Raw genomic sequence first — 6,989 nt, 5'->3', positions numbered from 1 at the left:
TAAAATAAGATGTAATTTTCCCTACATTTAAAATGATCAGCAAGCCTCTTCCTGTTTATTTTCTAGCTTTTGTTTCACAAAAATGGGAAAATTGTACTGTAGAATTAACTTAGCCAAGCTTAAGAAGACATTTTTTGATTTATAAATCATTGAAAGAATAACTCAATTATAGAGTATCTGCAATTCAATGAAAGCCAAAGCCATGGTTTCTTAACCACTGTTGCCAGATTTATGCCCAGCCTGATCAGATGTTAGTATCGCTTTGATTTTGACATGGCACACATTGGCAAAGGCACCTAAAAACCTATATTGTGTCTTCTTATCCACCTAGGTTGTGGTAGGATGCTGTTTTTTTTTTTCTCTATAAGGTTGCTTTTTCTACTGCTCAGGTCAGGTACAGTCCAAAAAGAACAGCCCAGTGAGACACTTTAGCTTGTAACACTGCTAAAGCATTGCACCCTTTTAGGCTATTTAGTTCTTCTCCATAGGCAGCAACAGCTACAGAGGACAAAACTGCACAGACAGTCCCTGAACCAGAAGTTTCTTGTCTGGCAATGACAGCAAATAACCAGAAAAAACTGAGATTCAACATGTGCAACTCTCCACACTCCTAAATATTTTCTTTGATAGATCAGAGAGTACAAAGAGGCCTAGGAAAGGGAACAGTGAGTGAGAGGAGCTGTCTAGGCTGCGGACCCGGGATGGAAAACAACAAAGGAAAAATTCACAACAGAAAACATTTGTGTAAATGTTTGGTAACTGTTCTCTTCACTTGTCCTGGAAGAAAACCCACCTGAGAAAGTCACAGAGGGCCCAAGCCAAGAGAAGTGTCATGGCCATTAGTCAGTGCAGCGCACCTAGGATTAGAAAGCTGACAGCTAGCAAGGCTATTTGGAAGGTATCATCTGCATTTCAGAAGATTCTCAAACCATGTTGCCCTAATGTGAGAGATGCCAAAGAGGTCACACAAAGTTTGGCTTGTGTAAGATTCATAAAAGGTGTCAGAGTGACGAAAATGGTATCCTTTCCAGTTTCTCCCCATTTAATACTAAGAAGATCAATACAAAGAGAGTTTTGCAGAAGGTTGTTCACCAATCTGGCCAGCTGGTGCACAGTGCTGGTGTTTTCTGCAGCTCCTGCTGGGCTCTAGCTGGCGCCTGGCCCGTGCAGATCAGCACGCAATATTTGCTGCTGTCAGATCCAGCCTGCTCTTTGATGCTCTGGCTCACAAAGTCAGACTTTATTGGTAAACATGGCTATTGCAAGTAACTGCTTGAGCATCTGAGTAAGTGGTGCAATGTCTGCTTGGCCTACTTCTTACCAGGTCAGTGCTTGCTTATTTTGCTTTATATAATAATTGGGAAAGCAACAGGCGGCAGACAGCTGAAAGGGGGGAGCAAGGCCAGATGACACACAGTCTGCTATAACTCACCAGCTTCCCAATGATAGCAACGGGATAGCTGTGCAAAATCTCAAGTGCTACTTGCTGTGCTGCAACACTGGGTATTCATTTTTGAGAGCTATAAACTGTGTCCTCCTGAGCCGTTATCAGCTTTCTGTAACCCTCTCCACTCCACTCCTTTCCTCCCCTCCCCTTATATCTGACCCCAAATGGGATATGATACTTCACCTCAGCCCTCACCAGTCCAACTGTCATTATTTAGTTCCCTCACATAGAAAACTCCAACTGATATATCCTAAATGCCTTCTGTGATGTTTCATTGTTGACACATACTTGTTTAGTTTGTGATACGCTACTTAGATACTTTTCACAGGGTCCCCATTTTGTATTCGGATGATACTTCTCTTAAGTATAGCACTGTCCCTTAGTTTTACTAAATCTCATTTGATTTAATGTTAATAAATCCTTAATAGAACTTGTTACACCAGTAGACCACAAGCAAACTATTATATGGGTATAAAAAAATTAAAAACTACACCAATTCATATTTGCGAGAAATTTTGCTTGTTACTATTATAATGACACTTAAAGATACCTACAGTTTAAAAGGTTTAAGAAATATATATACGTATTAGTCTATTTAGCTATTTAATTTGTATGTGTAAACGCACACAGTGGGAATCATCTAAAAATACAGGATCTAATCTCAGCTAGTCATAAGGCTCTTTCCACTCAGTGGAGAGGGAGAGAAACCTCCAGAGGCTGATTCATTCGAAATGCCTTGATTGCTCATTTTAGAAAGGTAGTAATCACTCTCTGGAGGTGTCTTCCTCTATCCGCTGACTACAGAAGGAGCCAAGACAACTGCTTTAGAATAGATACCAAACTTCTAAATTGCTAAAATTACACAAGATGAATCCCAGCTGCAGCTCATTCCCTCTGGAACAGTCAATTAAACCTAAATTCTTCAAAGATTTAGGCCTTGAGTCCCACTGATTTCACACTGTGAAATTCGTATAGCCACTGACTTCAATGAGAGTCACACATCTAAACACAGTGCATACTTAATTTTGGAGGCCTCAGAACACTGACAAAAATTGTACCATATCTGCCCACGATGATTTAAACAAATATTGCCTTCAAACATTCACGCTTCTCCTCTGGCACACATTTCCATCTCCGCTGCAGAAGGGAATGTGTTAGTGCTTCAGCTGCAGTAACACACACACTGCAAGGAGGGGAGGAGGGAAGAACTGGAGGTGGTTGTGTCTTGGAGAGACACAGCTACATTTGACTGAGCATGTCTTTCAGATTCCCCTTTTGGCCACTTCTTGATCTTTCTTACCACAAAACGATTATTTATTTTAAAAGATTATTAAAAAAAAATAATAATAACGTACTAAAACAACTAGTAGAACAGACCTGGCAGGTGTTTTACTACAGTAGCACTATCCTGAAATTACTTCTACTTATTTTTATTCAAATTGACAACATTTCAACTTGAGTGCTCCTTAATGACATAAAACTAACTCTTCTTTTTTCCCCTTTGAAGTCACATCATTGTAGATGTTGATTGTTTAATTGTCCTTCCAATCATGCACTTAACTTCCCACTTAGCCCCATGCAGGACATGACTTGAAGACATTAACAATCGTCACTAATGTGGATTGCCTTAGGATGTTTAAGTTTATTTGTAATGGAGGCAAACAGTGTTTGGATGAATTCTATAAATGTTGAACATTTTCTGCCTTAGGCAAAGTTTTCAGAAAGAGTTCATACGGTTTTTCTGGTTGTAATCAGTACATTCAAATTATGCATAATTTGGTTTTCATGGTTTCAGTGTTGGATCACATAAAGTCAAGTTTAATTACTACCAAAAATAAATTCCTTTATGCACCTTGGGATATTCACTGTGGACTTATGATGCACTAGTAGGAGATTCACAATTGCTAGGAAATTATTTAAGAACAGTATATTGCTTTTCCGCAAATGCAAGTGAAATTACAATGGTTAATCACAGGAATTGAAATAAATGGTCATAAAGTTTTAATGCTATTATTAACTAAAAGTAATATCAATTCCTATACCAAATTGGCAGACGAAAAGGAGGGTGGGAAACCTCTGTATTTAGAAACATTTCCATGAAAAATATCACATGATGTGGGGTGAGATTCTTGTTTATATACACAAAGAGAAAAAGTGAAAAAGGTCTTCTGCTCCAACAGGGGAGGGACTCTTTGTGGGACTCTCTAGCAACTTCCAGACAGGTGCCTGAGGCAAAACCTTCTATTGCCTATTGCAAGCTATTTCATGTACACAAGCAGTCTTCACCAAAAAAAAAAAAAAAAGTTCTGCATTCTGCTCTACTTTTTTTTCTCTTTTCTTTTTTCAAAGCAGAACGATCTCAACAGTCAATTTCTCCCTCCAGCTGTGGCCTTAGAAAAAGTTTTACTAGCCTTACAATTTCATTTATTTTTTTTTTAAATGGGTTAAGTAAGGGGAACCTGCAATAGAGTGGTGGTTGTCTGAGGATGAATTCTTACTTCCTTCTCCCAAATAGTCAGTCATAAACATCTTCAGCTAGAAATAAAATGTCACTAGGAAGATTTAGGAATGAATAGACAGGACACTAATTCTGCCAATACTCCTGCAGGGGCATTTATGGATAGGAAGGTGGATAGATGGGCCACTGATTTCTATCTCACTTTATCTGAACTGAGATGTGTCAAAGCATAAGTAATGTTCTGTTTTGCTTTTGCTTCTTGCTGCTGAACACTACCTAACTCACTTTATTTACCCATGAAAAGTAGAGTATCTGAAACAAATAGTAGACACAGTTTTGGATTACCTGGTAGTCAAGGAGTACACAAGGAGACTATGATGTCCTTAATGAACACAATCATTCATTGGATGTGGAAGTGGAATCATTCACTCCTTTTGACCTTCTGACATAAATTCTGCAAATTAAACTTCACATAACTGAATAGAACTATATGCAATTGTCTCTTGAAGTGGCTTGACTCCTTTGAAAACTGACTAAACAAATTGAATTTAGATTAATCAAATTGTTAAAGTTCCTAGTACTGGTAAAAGACATTCTAACTTTAAGACATAACAGAAAATGTATAGGATCTTAGTTTGGTTTTACTTTCAGTCATCTGCTAAACCATTTGAGGCATTCTTCTTGTAGAGGTAGGTTACTTGAAAGCAGTGCTTATTTTCATTGTGCTAATGATATGTAAAAAAAATCATACTTAGCTTATGGGTGTGTCTTTTGCCCGAAGTTAATGCATCTTTTAAACAACACATGTTTGGACTTGAATCTGTAAATGCTCGTTTATCTGATTTAAAATAATCAAGGAAAGAAAAAGACATCATCAGTCTCATCCCATAACACCCATAACATCCCAATGAACGGTTTACAGTTCACTGTGTAACTTCCTTTCCTCCACTCCCAACTCACTCAGGCTACCACGCTGGTAGTCTTGTGGAGAAAACAAATCTCATTAGCCAAACAGAGAGCTTGAGGGTCTAGTTTTACAAGATTTTTTCTCTGCAGCCATGCTTCCCCTTTTTCAGCAGCGTCCCCTCAGGCTGACCTATATTCTGGCTGCCTGGGAGAGGGCCGTCTTTGCCTAAACAACCATCACAACTGATAAGCTTCCCTGTACAGTTACATGGAAAACTGGAAGAGGGAATTATTCCAGCTCAGAATGGAAGGTGGTGGTGGTGGGTGATTGTTTTTGTTTTTGATGGGTTTGTAGTCAAATCATTCTCTTCATCATGTTGACTTTGCAGTTACACTAATGCCAATGACAAACAAGGGTCGCTAAGAAGCCTTGTTACACGTAGAGATAATAGGGTGGGGGAACGTGAGACTTTTCATTTTGATAAAAGCTTACTTAGGGCAGATACAGCCCAGCCAAACCCATGAAGAAGACATATTGGAAGTCTCCCATTAGTATTTGCTTATGTACAATCATACTGCACTCTCATTAAAACTAATGATGAAGAGACCCCTGGGTTTGGGGGCTGCCAGCCCTTGCAGCGTTCGTATCAGTTGCAGAATTGGTCCCTGAGATTTCTGGAGAGAACAAATCTCCCTGTGGAAAGAAAGACTTCCTCTCATGGGCTCTGAAGGCATACAGGCATTTCAGAATTCATAATATAATCAGTTTTAAAATGCTTTTCTGAGTATACAGATAAAAGAAGCTGCAAAGACAAATGGCTTAATTTTCTGAATTGATTTACCTTTCTTAATTTAAAACAGCTTCATATATTACTAGCACTAAATATGCATTAGGTTGTGTGTTATAAGGGCACAGTATTCCATGAATGCATGAATGGTTTTCAAAATAACAAAAGTTCTTGCCCTTTTCAGTATTTTCACTTTTTCCCCTGCTTTTTCTCAGACTTTTTCTTGTTCCATACTTCACATATATACCAGATATATTATTCACTGCTATCATAAACTAAGTACAGAATGCTTTGCTTGTATTTTTTCTTACCCTTGTATGTTAAAACTGACAGTTTAATGACTCTGTTGCCACTTACCAGTGAATCACTGCCCTTGCCAACACTCAAGATAAGACAAGCTCGCTTTTCCCAAGTAAGAGGCACTTTGCTGTGTACTCCGGAACTGTAGTACAGAGCTTGGTTACTTTAAATCAATTTTAATTTTAGTAAGGTGTGCAATAATTCTCTGGTGCGACATAAGGATCATCATCTTGAATTTTGACTACTTTGCAGAACTAGCAAATACAGCCTATTTTGCCTAAGCAATGAATGCAACATGTTCAAGTGTCTCCTGTATAATGGTGTGAGACAACTGCACAGTTAGAACAAATGCTAGCACTTTTGAAACAGAAGATTGCTAATGATGTATAGTTTTGAAAATCTGAATTTGGCACTGTCCACTTTTTTCCTACTGGATACGGAACAGCTCACTGTTTCACAGGCTTTGTTAATCTAATGTCAACCTAATGGCTTTGAAGGGAAGAAAAAGGCTGCAAAAAGAATGATTATGGCATACCAATGTTCCCAAGATAGTTTTCATTTACAAGAAATAAATTAGAATAACTTGCAAATATACACTAGTTTTTATCCTGTGTTTCATTTGTTTGCTTCTTTGCTTTTACGTGTACAAAAATGTTTATTTCTGCAGTGTTTGTTTGCTTTTCTGCAGTGATTTCCTTAAGGACCACCAGCGGTCAACTGATCAGATGCTGAGAAAATACCACATCGCTCTGTGTACCCTGTGCACCTGAAATAGTTGCACTGACAGCGGCACGTGAGTGTTCTTAGTTATGGCATGCCTGCTTGGTTTGCAAATTTGGGATTTCTGACTTAAAATAAAATGTAGTTTTGTTTCTGTAATGTAACCTGTTCCCTGGGGTACTTATGGGAAAAATAAAAAAGTTTCAGCCTTACATATCTTGGGAATGGAGGTAAGGGTCTCTCAATGCTGCAGGACACGATGCCATCTCCCATCTCTTAGGTGCAATGTGCGTATGTACAGGTGGGACACAAAGTGCAGGGTCCATGCAGTTTGATGCTCTGCTGCTGCTGAGCAGGGGCGTGCGACGTC

The sequence above is a fragment of the Aythya fuligula genome, chromosome 1 (genome assembly GCF_009819795.1).
Source record: "Aythya fuligula isolate bAytFul2 chromosome 1, bAytFul2.pri, whole genome shotgun sequence".
Lineage (NCBI taxonomy): Eukaryota > Metazoa > Chordata > Aves > Anseriformes > Anatidae > Aythya > Aythya fuligula.
This window is presented reverse-complemented; position numbering follows the sequence as displayed.